At 40.0% G+C, this 17,141-nt stretch overlaps 1 protein-coding gene across 2 annotated transcripts in view; it reads left to right on the forward strand.

The window, feature by feature from the left end:
* The first annotated feature begins 4,174 nt into the window (after positions 1–4,174).
* Positions 4,175–17,141, forward strand: part of LOC116061268 (leucine zipper putative tumor suppressor 2 homolog) — a 33,083-nt gene continuing 20,116 nt past the window's right edge. For both annotated transcript variants that reach the window (XM_031315354.2, XM_031315353.2), the window contains exon 1: positions 4,175–4,451. The gene's annotated coding sequence lies outside the window, so the exon portion shown is untranslated. The remainder of the gene's footprint in view (positions 4,452–17,141) is intronic.

Raw genomic sequence — 17,141 nt, forward strand, 5'->3', positions numbered from 1 at the left:
CAGTGAACTGTCAGTTGTAAACATCCATCACAGTTTACAGACCAACTTCTTGATTTAACTTTGACCTACCATATTAACCATAGTTGAGCACACACACAAGTTTCCTGTGCAACAAGGGATTATTACAGTTTGGATGTGCTCGCTTTTAGTTTCACATTAAATGAAGAGGTTTAGATTATAAATTGTTGGCTATTTTACAACCTCTCTGTTTGTCTGACTGCTTGTGATTCTTGCCCTGTTGTATCGATGTTGTTGTGTTCGCAGATCTCAGTAAAAGTTGACTTGCTTGATTACAATATTATTGTAACTGATAGGAGTGATGGCCAAGACTATAATAATAGGACGCAAATTGTGATGTTATCCTTTAAACTAGTCATATGAATACAAGGCATGCATTGTTCTCCGTTGTATCACTGAAAATGCCTGTCTCTGATTAAGTAAATACTTTTTCTCAGCTTGTGGTAATAATCGGCTGGTGTTCATATTGTAACAACCTTTTCATTTACTACTGAGTCACTGGGCTTGGAGGCAGGTCAGAGAGGACATGATACATGGTTTTGTTTGTTTCTCTCCTGGGCTCTCAACAGTGTGCGATCAGCAGATCAAGGTAAAACAGGCAGTGTGTTTGGGTTCATTCCCCTTGTCTCCCCTACTTGTCATTCATGCAATTTGCTTTGGCTGAGCATTACTTTCAGTTACACTCTATTTAGCTTACTGCTGTGGATTTTGGGTGTGAGTTCCTAATTGTTTCTTTGCAAGATTGTCATGCAGTTGTGTTGTTTTTCTAACTGCAAACATAAAAATGCTGAGAGAAGTGCACTGTTGAATAGTAGGGATGTCCAGATCCGATCACGTGATCGGAAATCGGGCCCGATCACGTGGTTTCAGACTCGATCGGAATCGGACGTTACCTCCCGATCAGGACTCAGATATATATGTATATATATTCTCATTATTTTTTAACACATCTATAGTTATGCGGTGGCACAGAGTTAGACCCTTTTGACTCCACACAGAAACAGCAACGCATGCGGCATGACATCACTTTGTTGCAGAGATGCTATTGGTTAAATGCCGGCAAAGTAGAACACAGAAGCAGCTTGAAGCGAAAAGCGCGAGTATGTCTGCGGTCTGGAGGTATTATAAAGTTGATGACAACAACATTGCCATAGTAAACTGTGAGATATGTAACAGAAGTGCTCTGTTTGTTAACAGAGTTGTTGAATGTTAAAATAAGGTGAATTAAATAAAAAATATGGAACATCCTGGATCTGTTTTCGAAGTATCGGATCGGGACTCGGTATCGGTAGATACTCAAAATCAAATGACTCGGACTCGAGGGCAAAAAAACCTGATCGGGACATCCCTATCGAATAGCTCACAGAAAGAAACATGCATAAAGACACACAAGCAAAGAGAGCTTGGTGTGTACTCCACAGAAAAAAGAGTGCAGGAAAGGGAATATCAAGTACACAAATCCCATTATAGTGCACCTGGGAAAACCTTAAAAATGTATTTCCCTTGCTTCCTCTGCACTTGCCTAATGTATTATAATGGAGAGTACTGCAGTTTCACATTCAGGAAATGGACTCTCTAATAGCAGAGATCTAGGGGCCATTTCTAAGTGAAATGAGTTGCAGCATCATTGTCCAATTACCTTTCACCAATTATCTCCACCCGGCATGTTTATGAATAAAATGAGCTCACAATTGACGCAGAGGGGAGGTCATTATCAGCCAACACAACATAATTGCAGATATGCTGGCTGCTTTGGGCAATGATAGGCATCTTGGGGCATGCACGCCCTCGGCCAGGAGCAGACAGCAGCGAGAACACACAATGACCCCCATGCTCGAGTAGCGAAGAGCAGAGTCAGAGGTTTGAATTTGGGAGTCATTATCAACACACACGCTACATTCAACCCACACACAATTATCAATTACTCTAACAACTCTTCTCAAATTCTCTAGTGGCCAGATAAGTGCGGGACAATTTTCCTCCATTCCCATCAGGCCTGATTGCTGGAGCTCCACCAGCTTCACAAAGCCGCCCTGTTCAGTAAATCCAATTTCCTCGCAAATGGAGTTCAGCTCTTTGAAAATGAAGGAAAACTTAGGAAATGTGCTACATACACACAACGTTAATAAGCAAACACATGTGTGTGTGTGTGTGTGTGTGTGTGTGTTTAGACAGAAGTATGCTAATTATGTTAGGTGCTGCTTTATGTGCAGAAATTTTATTTACTGCCTCAAAAGTGAGCAAAAGGTTAACCCATCTTTGGAAACAGAAGTTTTATAGTTGTGTCTTTTATTTTACTAGATTTTTATGATTATAATCGCCTGTTTTTAGCCATGCTAGCAGCCTCGGTCCAGACTTAAATATCTATGACAACTAGCCTGTTGAATGGATTGCCATGAAATTTTGTACACACATTCATGCTCCCCAGAGGATGAATTGTAATAACTTTGGTGACCCCATTTCATTTAATTTGTCCAATTCTTTGGTTTATACCCAAATACCTGAAAAACTAATGACATTCCCATCAGCCTCAGCCGTACTTTGTGTTTATTAGCTAATGTTAGCATGATAACACACTTTAACTATGGTGAACATTGTAAATATTATGCTTTGTACTTGATACACATCAGCATTGTCATTGTGAGCATGATTTCTTATTAATTAGCCTATACAATAGCAGGTATGTGGATTTATGGTATGTTGGACCAGTCAGTCAGAGTTTTAACTCCAAAAATGCCAAGCAAACAGGGATTTTATTATTAGTGTGTTTCTTGTCTCATTTTCTTGCCTCAGTGGAAAAAAAAGACATGGTGACATTGACCACTACAGAGTAAAATCTCTCAGTGGGACTATGTATAGCCTTGTTTTACTCCTCTGGAGCAGAAAGGCTTGCCTGAGAGGGTTGAGGTTAGTCAGGTATGACCTCGTTCTACATATTTAGAATACAGAGCAAAGAACCGGTTGTGCTGGAACAGGCTGGGAATCTAGGGTACTTTATGTTCATTACAAACCATTGTACTGTAGGACTCTGTTCTGTAATCCCTTTACAACCAAAACACACTAGTTCAATCTGATTATTTTTTAAAGACATACATGTTTAAAATGGTCCTAATAGCATACCTTTGTGGTGTTTTTAATGCTGATGGTATGTTCATATGAAATACTGTATGAAATGAATAGTTTAGGTGTTTGTAAAGTCTTTCATTTATTATTTAACCTACTGTTCTTTGGTTTAAAGACAGTTTGTGTGAGGCAGATTGTGACCAAGAGAGAGAGAGAGAGAGAGAGAGAGAGAGAGAGAGAGAGAGAGAGAGAGAGAGAGAGAGAGAGAGAGAGAGAGAGAGAGAGACTACCTCAAGTACCTCACACACAGGACAAAACCGGAAGCTAGCGAGTTGGCGCTCAAAATAAAAGCATGCGATTTTGCATAGAGTCATTTCATGTGTACGTAGCTATGCCACAAAAATCAACTAGTGCCACTAGTTGATTTTTAAACAAATTGCAGTATTTTGAATTCAGTTCTATATACAGGTATAGCCAAAGCAGAACTGGTGAAATATGTTAAACATAGCCTCTGGAATTGACAAATCTTGCTGGCTACTTGCCAGTTTATGTTCGGTTGAGGATGGTCTGTCAAAGCGAGACTAAGTGTTAACTGATTCAGAGAGGGGTTGATTTTCTAACATGTTGTCTACCCCATTCATGTAAATAATAAGAGTAGGCTAAATACCAGAAACACCTATCACTTGTATGTACATAATCATTGTTTATTTTTTACCCATCTTTGTTTAGCTTTGGTGTCCTTGTTTTTTTTCTTAGTTGTAGGCCTATGTCTATTTCCGTTTCCACTTCTATTGGAACTGTGTGTAACATTGAGGGCAACGAAAAACCTATGTAAAATTCCTTGTGTGTGTGCACATACTTGGACAATAAAGCTGAGCTGTGGTGGCTCAGAGGTAGAGGTCGGCCATCAACCACAAGATTGACAAGAGGTGTCCACTGCTCCTAATGCTTAGGATGGGTTAAATGCAGAGACTGGATTTCACTAAATTGTACTGTACAGTTAGATGTGGCGAATAATAAAGTTCATTCTTACTTCAGGGGGGCAAAAAAAGTAGGCTATCTTATTTTGAAATCCATTACCGGATGTGGCCGTTATTTTTCTTGCTAGCTTTAGCCTTCGTTCTCTAAACACGAGCACCGCCTGTCCAGCTCCCCGCACAACAACAAACGCGCTTTCCAGGCAGCAAAAGAAGCAACAGAGAAAGAAAGAAAGACATTTAACATGTAGTTTAATCAACATACACCATAGTAAAGTCACGAGTTTGTGGATAAAACGATTAAAAAAAGGACGAAGAACACGTCGCATCCAGATTTTCTCAGCAGACTTTGTAGAGCAGCTCTCCCGGACTGTCCACTCTCCACCGTGCACGGTAAGTTAACCAGGCTTTTATTGGATTTTTATGATTTTATAATAATAATGTAAAGAGTAAAGTAAAGGGTTGTAGCTGTAAAACTGCATTGTGTCCTGTTGTATTTGTAAGTTGATGGACACCTGAAAGTAACGTTAACTCTGCGCAGGTGTGTGAAGGTACAATTAATTACTCAGGGTGTCTGTTGTTCCCTTTTTAGCTTAACCCCCCCCAACACTATCTGTAAATCATGGAGGAAATTAGTAGTTTTTTGCTCAAGTATCCCAAACAAATTCTTTTACAATGTAAAATGTCGCCTGGAGGTCCCTCCTTAAGTCTTTGTGGTCCTCTCTAGTTCCCGTTTTTATCAACGTGTGCATCAGGCATGGCAGGTTCAATGGGTTTAGACATAACAAAGTGCCTCCTACAGCATACAGACTCATTTCCTGCTCAGACTTGAGCTCCATTTCAGATCATAAATCAACAATTTCCTTGTCATGGACCCAGAACAAATTAATTTAAAGAAATATAGGCTTCGATACTGTTCTGTGCTCTTCATGTTGTCCCAATTGTAAAGTCATTGGAACATTATTGCTGTCTTAAGTTGGTTATTTTCATGTTTTAACTGTTCTCCCTGATTTAAGACACATTGTTTTCCCGGACTAGGGCAGTTTGTTCAGTGTTGTTTAGTGAGAAATAGAAATCACAAAGAAAATCCTTACAGTTGTAGCAACATTTAGGACCCAGCTTCTTATGTGCATATCCATCCCCCTTATGATTGACCCATCTCTCAGAACAAATAATCTTGGGCTGAATGGAACCTGGGTCCCTGCAATCTGACATAGGTTATCATGTATCCCGGTCCAAAATTCCTGGACCTTATCACAGGACCATATGACATGAAGTAATTTGGTGCGTCTTTTAGACCAATTCTAAACAATCTGGAGGGACTCCAATTGAAGTGATGCATAATCTTAAAATGAATGAGGCGCACCCTCACATCGCATGACAGTTTAATATTCCTACAGATTCTGTCCCACTCCTCATCATCCAGTGTAATACTCAGATCCCTTTCCTATGTCTTTTTGAGGGCTGTCCAGGTTCCATCCCCCAGGTTCTGCATAGGCATAGAATATTGTGTGAATTCTTAACATGAATTGCATTCCCTCTCTTGACTCTTTCTATAGCCACTTTTGGCTCGACACAGAGGCACTTTTCATAGCATTATTGCATTGCCAGGTACACTGTGGCACCAGAACTCCACAGTTTGTGTGTTTACTAGGAGAAACAAGAACATAATTCAGTGTTTTGCACACAAAAGTTTGCTTGTTGCTGGTAAATTGGGTGTATCTTAAGATGGATTTATGGTGCATATATGCACAGCAGCTCTGTAGTGTGTGTTTAAATACCCTCCAAAAATCCCCAAGTGGGCTTATTTAAGTAATGAGGCTAAAAAAAGCACTGTGTCTATTTATTGTGTGCAGCTGCCTCATTTGTAAATCGTACTTGAAAACGAGATGATAACACGACAAAGAAGAACAAACAAACTAAACAGCAGAGCAACTCTCCTTGCTCCAGCCTTCAATCCCCAGCTCTACTTGATGTTATGTGTACATTTTCTTCAGCATAAACACACACAGGGGTCAAGTGCTTACCTCAGCAAGCTTGAAAAAGGGCGGACTGTGTGCCTTGACAGTGGGAGGCCATAGTCTATTTGCATTGATGATGTCTCAAGGGATTTTATAAGCACATTGCAAGCTTCCCTCACATCTTCAGAGGAACTGCTTCGTCAACATATCAGGGTGTTGGCATCCGTGTGGAGTTCTAGTCTTCTACATGACAGGAATATTATGACTCTGCATGTTTAGGAATGGGGTTCTATAGCATTTTATTTATCAATGGATCTGCATCCTTTTGGATCTCTTGTTGAATTTATTAATTTAGTTTCTTTAGGGAAGAGGCGATTTCTTAAATAATTATACTTTTTATTGCACTCAGTACAGTAACGAAATCAAGGTTTTAACAAATCTTAAGTAGGCCTGGATATAATATAATATAATATATATGGATATATAATGTTCATTACCTGAGTACTGAAACCAAAATTATACTGTACTTTTTCTATACCAAAGTGAAGGGAATAGGAACATAATTTTTTAACTCTTATTCATTTGACAAAATATACCAAACTGCTGAATGCATCAGTGGTAAGTAGAGGACTTAAAACAATAGTGCAAAGAAAGAATTTGACCATGCATTCAATGACAACTTTAGATTCTCTACACTTAATGTTATCACAGCCGATAGAAATTATTTTTTATGTAGATGGCGTAATTCGTCAAGATCTCCTCCATCTTTTGTCACCAGCTTCTTGCTCACTTCCTCTTTTAATACTGTATTTTCCCTTTTGTGTTCCTTCATCAGCACTATAACCTGCAGTCTGCGTTGTTATTTTGAGCCTATTTGTGTCTGAGCTGGCAGACAGGAGATGACATTTTGCACCATGCCCCGCCGTAGAAAATATGTGGCTTCTATATCAAGGGAGCAAATATACATAGTCCTCTGGCCTCGGGGATTAAAACCATTAACATCAAAAGATTGTAGGGCTGCAACTAACGATTATTTAATAGTCGATTAATCTGTCTAATCAATTAGTTGTTTGATCTATAAAAATGTTAAAACATGGTGAAAAATGTGGATCAGTGTTTCCCAAAGCCTAAGAGGACGTCCTCAAATGTCTTGTTTTGTCGAAAACTCAAAGATATTCAGTTTACTGTCACAAAGGAGAGAAGAAACTAGAAAGTATTCACATTTAACAAGCTGGAATCAGAGAAATCTTTTTTTTTTTTTTTTTATAAACAAATGACTCAAACAATCGATTATCAAAATAGTTGGCGATTAATTTAATAGTTGACAACTATTAATCGATTCATCGTTGCACCTCTAAAAGATTGTCTGAGGTAGCAACGTCTCACCTTTTCATGTGATATTTACTGTAAGGGGTTAAGTATAGCTGACTGTGTGCCTACTGCATGTGTTCATGTGGGTGTATGTCCTCATGTTTACAGTTTAATTTTTAATTATTTGTTGGAACACAACACAGAACACACCTTCTTTGTTTCCAGTTTGACTTTGTGAAATTAGGGAAACAGGGATGAGGTGTGCGTACTTATTAGTCCAAAAGCCCCTGTTTCATAATAGATGATGATGCGTTTTCTGTAAGGGATGCCTCTCTGTCGTGCTGCTGCTGTCAATGTTTCCCCTTAAACTGGAGGTCAAGTCCTTTCGTTCTTTGTTTCACGGCGACACAAACCGTCTCCTTGAAGAACAAATAGAAAGAGAGAAACTTTAGAAGACAGGTCAACAATGGAAACAGTGGGAGGTGTTTTGCTGTCAGGCAATATGAAGACTGTTGTTTTAAGTTGTCCTGAGGGCCCATCTTGTCAAATAAAATGTTGATTTAGTATTTTGTAGGTTTCTTTGTTTATGTAGTGTCCCATTGTGTTGAATTTACTCCACTGCCGCTGTTTGCCTGCTGTAATTAGTGCTGTTGCAGTTTCCCACACCACAGTGTTTAAAACAGTCCAAAATAATGACAGTGTTGCTTCTCAAACAATGAGCCGTGACGCAAAATAGGCTTCGGGCTTATTATGTCTGTTTAGTCTGTGCATGACAAAGAAGGACTGCATTGTGTGTTAATCTTGTGTTTCATCGCTGTCGGGCAAAAAAACCTTGTATCTCCATATTTCGTCATTTAGATTTTTTTTCATACATCAATGCTATTGGTCACCCTATACAGTATGTCTATCTGTGGGTTTATAATATTTAAACGGTGACGAGACAATTTCATCTGACTTTGTCGAAGGTAAATGGCTAAATTTATGTTTTCAAATTCGCTTTTTTTCTTTCATTCCCTGAAAAGCAACGGTTTTGGACATACAAGGTTTTCACCTGACAGCGACAATTTCCCATGGAGCTCCAAATTTCTGCTGAAGGAAGACTTGCTGTGTTGGGTGTAGTTGGCAGACTGCTGTTAAGGATCTGCTGTAGTGTCACAGCACACTGTATAAACTCAGGCAATATTCTGAACCCACAACACATGCAGTATGTTTACAAAACAAAGTGAGCGGTTGCCCTCAACCGTCACTCCTTCCTTCCTCTTCTTTTGGAGTAAATAGATTTTCGTCTTGTTTCTAATGTTTCTTTGAACCATGTGTGGAATACATACCAGACAGGTTTTACTGCGACAGGGTGATTCGGATCAGATCTGATTAAGTCGTCGGCCACACAAATCAGTTTTTGTAAACACTCTTTGACCTTGGTCTGCCTGGGACACGTCCGTAAATAACATTGGGGCAATTCATGTTCTTCTTACCTTGTCAACACAAATTTGTGTCTAAATCCCATTTTTTTAAATATGATTTTACCTGCCAACTTCAAATCATAAACGTTAACCATACATGTGTACTTTGTTATCAATTTTTTTTAGTGCTGTCAAACGATTAAAATATTTAATCGCGGTTAATCGCATTGTCATAGTTGCTCTTATCAACATGAAAAAGTGGATCGGCTTGCTTTGTGCTTTTGTCGCCTGGCTTTGACGAGGGGGCGAAGAATTGGCATCAACTGTGTGCTTGGCCATCAAGTGGTATTTCAGACTGGACGTGCTGCGATGATAGCTCAGTTCACAACGACAAAACACACAGATCACTTTGGTCTTGTCAATGGAACCATTTGGCAACTTTTTAAAAGTAAACTTTCCATTCAGAATCTTATTGGCATCCATTTCGGCGTCTCTCTAAACGTAAGGTTAGCCTACTACTCTTTGGCCGGCTCACATCGCAAGCCCAAACAAGTGTGTGCGGCGTGCCTGTTGTTTTGTTTCCGGTCTAGCTAGATCCGGTGTGGTGTTGTAGTTTTTCTAACGTTACTAGTTGTTGCAACAGCATGTGAAAAAAACTACAAAGTTTGCAATGCCAAAAAGAACGTTAATCTCGCTATAAACACCGTTAAAATGGGTTTGCGTTAACGCCGTTAACGCGTTTAACTGACAGCACAAATTTTTTTTGTTTCATTACTTCTTCCTGTCCTTTGCTCTTTTAAAGCACACATTTTAACCACGTTAAGAAAAGGTGATATAAATAAATGAACCAGAGCTGGGAGATGAGGGAATTGGATGCATTTTTTTCACTCAGATATGACTTCTGAAACTTGTGTCACTTAGCTGTAATAACCTTATATCCTGGATTGTTTTGGTCTTAGTCTTAATTTTGTGCTCAGCTGTCTGAGGGCATCTGTGAGGCAGAAGCCGAGGTTTCAAAGACGCCTCATTCCTGAGCCTGGGAACAGGTCAAGACCCCTTATTTTTTCCTTCCCTTTCTGTCTGAGTGTCTGTCCCGACCCGAGCAGGTGACATCTGTGATGATGAATATTTGAAGAATACAGCAGATAGAAAGTATTTAGAGGATTAAGCAACAGATGTCTGACACACACACACACACACACACACACACACACACACACACACACACACACACACACACACACACACACACACACACACACAGAGGCCTCCCACTTAATTATCTTTGGTCAGACCTCCTTATGGGATTTTTGCTTCGACCCAATTTTCAGGTACAGAGCACAGCGGCCATTAATCTGTCGACATCTTTTACCTCCCAAATTGCCATATTTTGTCACCGCCTTTCCTGGACCTTTGACTAATGGCCCCATTTCAATGCAAATTGGCCATGGCACCAAAACAACCACCATCCATATTTTAAAACTTTTAATGCCTTAATACAAGTCCAAAGTCTTGTGCTTCTTCCAAAACTTTCGCCAACCTTTATTCTTTTTACATAGGTCATGCAAGTCCATAAAAGGCCATAAAAGCCCCACCAAAAAATCTTAAAAACAAAGACACGAATTTGGCTTTTGTGCTTATAGGCCTTTTTAACATGTCACAGTTAGAAAAGCACCGGTGTAACGCTGAACTGAACTGTGATATAAGAGAACAACTTTAGGGCTCCAACCAGTGTTTTTTTAAATTATGAATTAGGGATGCAACCGATGATTATTTACATTATCGTTTTATTTTCTCTATAAATCATTTTGCCTATAAATTATAGTTAACCAACAGTCACCCAAAGATATTCAGTTTACTATCATATATAACAAAAAAGCATCAAATCTTCATATTTGGGAAGCTGGAACCACAGAATTTTGGACATTTTGGCTTGAAAAATAACTGGACTCGTTTATCAAAACAGTTGCAGAATCATTTTCTGTTGTCTAATCATTTCAGCTCGGTTACAGATTAATACAATTTTTTGCAGATTATGTATTCTGATTCTAAATTGATTTCATTTTATTAAATGATTTCTGCTAAATAATAGTCAATTACTTGGTGCACCACGGGACAGTCTCATACACTTGTTTTGGTCGAATTTGGCTCTTAAAATCCACAGATTACTCACTGAATTTAGAAAATTCAGGGTTGTTTTATATCGGAACATGACGCAAAGTGGAAATTATGCAACCAATGCTGTTTTTTATTCTACAAACATTACAGTGGTCATCCCTTGAATACTAGGGTACAAGCGGCCGAAATGGGTTTCCTCAGGAGGGTGGCTGGCGTCTCCCTTAGAGATAGGGTGAGAAGCTCAGTCATCCGTGAGGAGCTCGGAGTAGAGCCGCTGCTCCTTTGCGTCGAAAGGAGCCAGTTGAGGTGGTTCGGGCATCTGGTAAGGATGCCCCCTGGGCGCCTCCCTAGGGAGTTTTTCCAGGCACGTCCAGCTGGGAGGAGGCCTTGGGGAAGACCCAGGACTAGGTGGAGGGATTATATCTCCAACCTGGCCTGGGAACGCCTCGGGATCCCCCAGTCGGAGCTGGTTAATGTAGCTCGGGAAAGGGAAGTTTGGGGTCCCCTGCTGGAGCTGCTACCCCCGCGACCCGTTACCGGATAAGCGGAAGAAGATGGATGGATGGATGGATGGATCCCTTGAATACTAATGACTGTGACATAATAAAATAACCCTCCTCCCTGCTCCACTACTATACCCACATTATTTTATTAAAATTTCTCCCAAATGTGTGCCCCTTTTCCTCCTCAGGATTGACCCACGTCGCTACATCTTTTCCTGCAGCCACTTTGCAAATGGGTCCCAAGAAACAAGTGCAGTACTGATTAGATTTACAGTTTCACAAACAGCCCAGATAAGATGCCAGAGTGGCTGGACTTTGCAGCCTTCACAGCAAAGTCACAGCCATCAACATCACTTAATGACTGGGGGGGGGGAGTGTCCTTGGAGGGGGGGGAAACTCTTGTTATCCAGGATAACTTGAAAGTGAACTCTGAAGTCATTAAATTACTTATACTGCATCAGTGCTGGTAGAAACTTTACTAAGCAGTTTAGCGGTGCCATGGCTCTGGGATTGCTTTGCTGGCCCCGTTGGTCAACCTTTTTGGTCGAGAGTGAACAATCTCAACAACTAGTAGATGGATTGACTTTTTTTTTAAATTTTTTAATTTTTTTTTTTTTTAGAGATATTCATGGCGCCTAGAAGATAAATGCTACTAACACTTGTGGTTTTGAATGAAATGTTTCAACAGCTCTGGGATGATTTGCCTTACAAGTTTGGTATTCCCTTAAAGGCAGGGTTAGTAATGTTGAAAAGCTAGCAAGATTTGAAAGTAGCATCTCCTCAGGGGTTCGTCTAACCCAAGGGGGTAAGCCTCTCCTCAGAACGCGTAGCTCCTATGGCGCCATTTTGATGCTACCAAACCATCACCTCCCATTAGCATTCCATTGACTGACATTCATTTTGGCGCCACTTTGACAGCAAATAACTTTACATCTGAAGCATGTAAAGACACTGTCCATTGTTTATTTTTAAAGAAACACGACAATGTATAAAAGGCTCCATTACCTTGTATCTCACGTTATGGCTCTGTAGCAGACGTTTTTGTAATAATGATTGTGTCATAACCACGCGACTTACTGTTGCATAGTAGAGGAATTACCGTATAGTACAGGAGAAGCTCGCAGGCAGTTTGGACTTACATTAGCTGTTTAAGTTTAATTACTAATGTTAACTAGCATTTTAGTTAGCAATAATTAGCCTGTGCCTATGTTATCTCCTTACATATACCTACGCTCTCCATCTCTGCAAGATTGGGAATGATTGAGATTTCTCTTGGCACAGCTACCAGAAGACTTCCAACTTTCAGACACGTTGCTCACATCACATTTACGTCGTCTCTCTCAGTTGGAGGTTGCGCAGTAACGCTCAGCCATCACCGGAAAAGTGCTTCTAATATCCTTCACTGGTCTCCGTCCAGAGCAACGGGATCTGTTGGTCCAGTTTATATACTGTCTCTGGTCTAACCCCTCCCCCTGCCCTCGGGGCTCGGACCCACACACAGACAAGCCCCACTGCTTCAGAGCAGAGCGGAGGAAGGACCGCAATTTTACTTCATGTCTCAGTCACCGATAAGCAAACACCTAATATTATCATGCCGAATGTTTAAAACCAACATGACTACTGTTAGCAATGCGGCAACGATGCACATTGAGCTCAGGCTCGTACATGGAGGGGTAGAGTACACTCAGCGGGGCAAGGAGGCATTTCATTGGTTCTTTCTAAGCTGACGGCGAGGCAGTAATTGGTGGCCGTTTTTATAGGATTACAGCAGCTACAGATGACGGATCTTTTTTGCTCCTTTTTCAGAGCTTTCGGGGTGTAAAGACCATTTCAAACTATATATATATTAAAAAAAAAGTGTATATTGGAAATAGTTACCAACCCTGCCTTTAACATTTCCTCTAGTGCCATCATCAGGTCAAAATTGTGCTTTGTCAAATACTTGCAAAACTAATGATATCCCCATCAGCTGTACTTTGTGTTTACTGCTAACGCCTAACACGCTAAACTGAGATGTTGAACAAGGTAGACCTTTTTGATTTGATTAAGTTTATTTCGAACATGTTAATAATAAAAATAAAAGATAAATAAGAACATGTACATTTCAGTACAAGCAAGAACACCAACAAAAACAAAATACTAAGCAAACATATCTTTCAAAAATTATTGTAAATGATTCAAATAAGCATTGTCATTGTGAACATGCTGACGTCACCATTTCGCTCAAAGTACAGCCTTCAGAATGATAAAATATTTCTTTGATGGAAAGTGAAGTACAGTGTAACTGGTCGGATTACGTAGGCTCAGACGTCGGAGTTAATCAGAGGACGTGGGCACAATTATTATTAAAGTTATGTTTGGCTTTGATCCAAAAAGTAAGTTGTGTCAGGAGAATATTTTACAGAGCATGTGGACATAGTGGGCTGCATCATCTGTTGTCACTTGTGGGTGATTAAGTGAGTTAAAAAGAGCATGAAAAACAACATGCCCTGTTCCCATGAGCAGCTGTGATTGGCGGAGGTAGTTAGTGTGATCATGACATTCACAGCTGCTGCAGTGAGGCCCATATGTGCTGATGTACAGGCCTGGAGCCTCTCTGACTCCTAGTTTGCTCTCACACTCTTTTTCTCCCACAACCACTTATTTTCCCACTCACCAACTCCTCAGCTGTGTCAACTGCCCGTTATCCTGCTGTAATCCATCTCACACCTTCTGACTGTGGTGTAGCCCACAGTCATTTTCACAGACTGTGGTCAGGAACATGTGAAAACACCGCACAGTGAACAGACAAACCGGTCGACAGTTTGAGATGGAGTTGTGTATCAGATAAAAAAAAATGTCGTCTCCCCAAAAAAAGAAAAAAAAAAGAAAAAAATCCTTTTATCCGTTTATTACAATTTGGGTCTTGTTATTGTAGTTTTGGCCATAATTTCTAGCAGTTATGATAAAATTGTACAAGTTGATGTGACATAGCTAAAAAGAAGTCAGATGGAGTAACACACGATCACACAGGTTTTTAATCAAACCCAGAGTTTAGCCAAACTTATTTGGAAGAGAAAACAAAAGCAAACGGTAAAATACATACCAAGATGTCTGTAAATATCCATCACAGTTTACAAACCGAATTGTTGCTTCAACTTTGACTCACCGTTCTTGCTGTAGAGATGTCCAGTACATGTATGAACTAATCTCTAACACAGAATCTTAATCTTTATCTAATCTGAGCTATTAACCTTATAAACGGTGCTTTTGTAGGCCTAGTTTTGTATTAAACTGAACGTAGCAGCTTGAACCAGCAACATCCTGAACATACCACTGAGCTGAACGTCATAGAAATAGTGCACTTGAATGATGATGCACTTGGTTAGAAAAAAAGTAAATAGACTACATAGCCAGTGATGATTTATACCTCAAAACTCCTGCTCACACAGTTTTCCTTTGCAATGTGAGAATGTTACTGACATTTTACTTAGGTTTTTACGTTTAATCTGGCTAAATTGTTGGCTTGTTTACAACCTGTCTGATCAGCTGACGGCTCATGTTTCTTATGAAAATAACACCCAACTAAACTGTAATTATCCTTTATGTTTAAATATTTAACATATATCCACCTGGCCTCTCTTCCACTCTTCTGTTTCAATCTCTACTTTAGTTTTTATACACCTTGGCCGTTTGTTTACTCTCACCCAACAAGGTCATATTACTTCTTCTCAAGATCTCTTGAAAAGTAAGAAAAAAAAACTGTTTTACCAATTTTAAAACATTGCTTTAACTGTCTCCATCCTTCTTGTCTTCGTTTAGTTTTCTTGCAGTTGGAGGTACAGTTTGTAAGTGGGGCGACCCCCCCTCCCTGATGCTGGTTGTTTGGATATTTTTAAATACATTTCTCCTCGCTCTCTGATTTTTGGCCTGATTTTAATCTCCCGCTAAGAGGCCAAGAGATGGACGGCTCACAGACACACACACCATTAAACACAGGCCATGATATGCACAAAAACATACAAGACACACATTCCTCCAGTGAAGGTTTTTAAGTGGAGAGGCTGACCATGTGGTGGGAGGCAGGCTGACTGAGAGGTGGAGAGGTTGCAGGGAAGAATGAGGGTGTGAATCAGAAGCTGTGTGGGTGGTGGGATGCCCGGTTGGGCAGTAGCTGCGTCACAGCGTTGCCTAAGGGCTTAGGCAGAAAGAAGAAATTAGCGTGGAGAGCCATGAGTCCTGCCTGCGCACTCAGAGAGGGAGAGGGATGTCAAGTATTCAAACAATGTACAGTTCATCTATCCATGCTTGACAGATAAGCTATTATTACCTTCCTGTGCAGGCTTCCTTGTATTCATAAATAAATAAAAACTAACAAAAAATGATCATATTTGGCTTACACAACCAAAGGGACAACCCAATATCTTTTCTAAGCATTCTGTCCAGTAATTTCAAATACAGTTTATATGACACGTTCTATCATTAGTTTGAGCCACTAAAGTTTACAATTTATACCAACAATTGACTTGCCTTCTGAATGATAACTTCTAGCTACTTTTCTTATTCACTCCAACAATCTTGTTGAACAGTATTTAGTTAAGCTAATCTGTTTTGCTGTAGCTTTTTAGGAACAAGGCTTTGGATACATTAAAAAAACCACACAACAGTTTACATAGTGTGGTTTAGTTCATGCTCAGCATCATTTTAATTGCAGACATCTTATGTATTAACATTTGTTCCAAAAAGCACCACCTCTTCACTGACAGCTGCACTTGTGGTCCTTCCTTGTTTCCTCCTCAACGTCAGTACAGTGCAAGTGGAGTTTTCTCTCTGTAGGTTTCTAAAATGTGGGAGGATGTTTGAGGTTTGGCCTGGATGATCCTAAATGAGGATGTCTGAGAAAATACAGATACTTTCTGCTGTTTAAGATGGAATGTGATGCTTTCCATGTGGGTCATCTTTCGCTGTCCAAATAAGACAAAGATGCCAGTTTTCCCAGCAGATTCACTTCCCACCCTCTGCCCAGTCTTTTCTATGTAAGTTGTTTTTCCTCTATGCTGTTATTATGTTCTTGACCACAACCATGTACAAGCAAGCAGCTGTAAAATGAAAAAGAGTGGCAAGTTTTCAGTTGTTCCTAATAGGCTAGTGTGCTTTTTTAGCATTGTCTCAGATACCCAGAGTACAGTATTGTCAACACATCTGTTTGTATGATTTCCCTTTATGCTACACTACTTTCCTATTTTCTGAGTGGCCTTTATTCGGGGTGTGTTGGTTCCTCCATCTCTTATGGGGTTTGTTAACTTGTCTGAACATTAGGATAATAAACCTAAGTGCTGTGGGGTGGCAGTGTTTTGATAGAGAGTGTGTGTGTGTGTGTGTGTGTGTGTGTGTGTGTGTGTGTGTGTGTGTGTGTGTGTGTGTGTGTGCGTGCGTGTGGTCCGATCAGTAATTAATTACTCTATTTTTCGTGCCCATCCATATTGTAAAGAAGCACTTAATGTGTACATAAAACCTTAAAAACATTTGAATGACACTTGGTTACCTGCTTTATCATTCACCATTTCAAACAGAAGGGCCTATATTCACAGCAGGTGTTTGCATGTTCATTATCTGCTTTGAACTGTCATGAAAGCAGTTCATGTCTACTTCAAAGGAACTTTCTGAGATGGTTAACTCGTACGAATTTCTCCTAAATAAAATGGCTTTACCCTCTGATGGAGAAGAACAAGTAACTTCTCATCTTTACTCCTCCACTTCATTGATTGTTGATTGATTTGTGGGTCAGTTAACAGGTCACAGTGAGGT

Source organism: Sander lucioperca, chromosome 22 (genome assembly GCF_008315115.2).
Source record: "Sander lucioperca isolate FBNREF2018 chromosome 22, SLUC_FBN_1.2, whole genome shotgun sequence".
Taxonomy (NCBI): Eukaryota; Metazoa; Chordata; class Actinopteri; order Perciformes; family Percidae; genus Sander; species Sander lucioperca.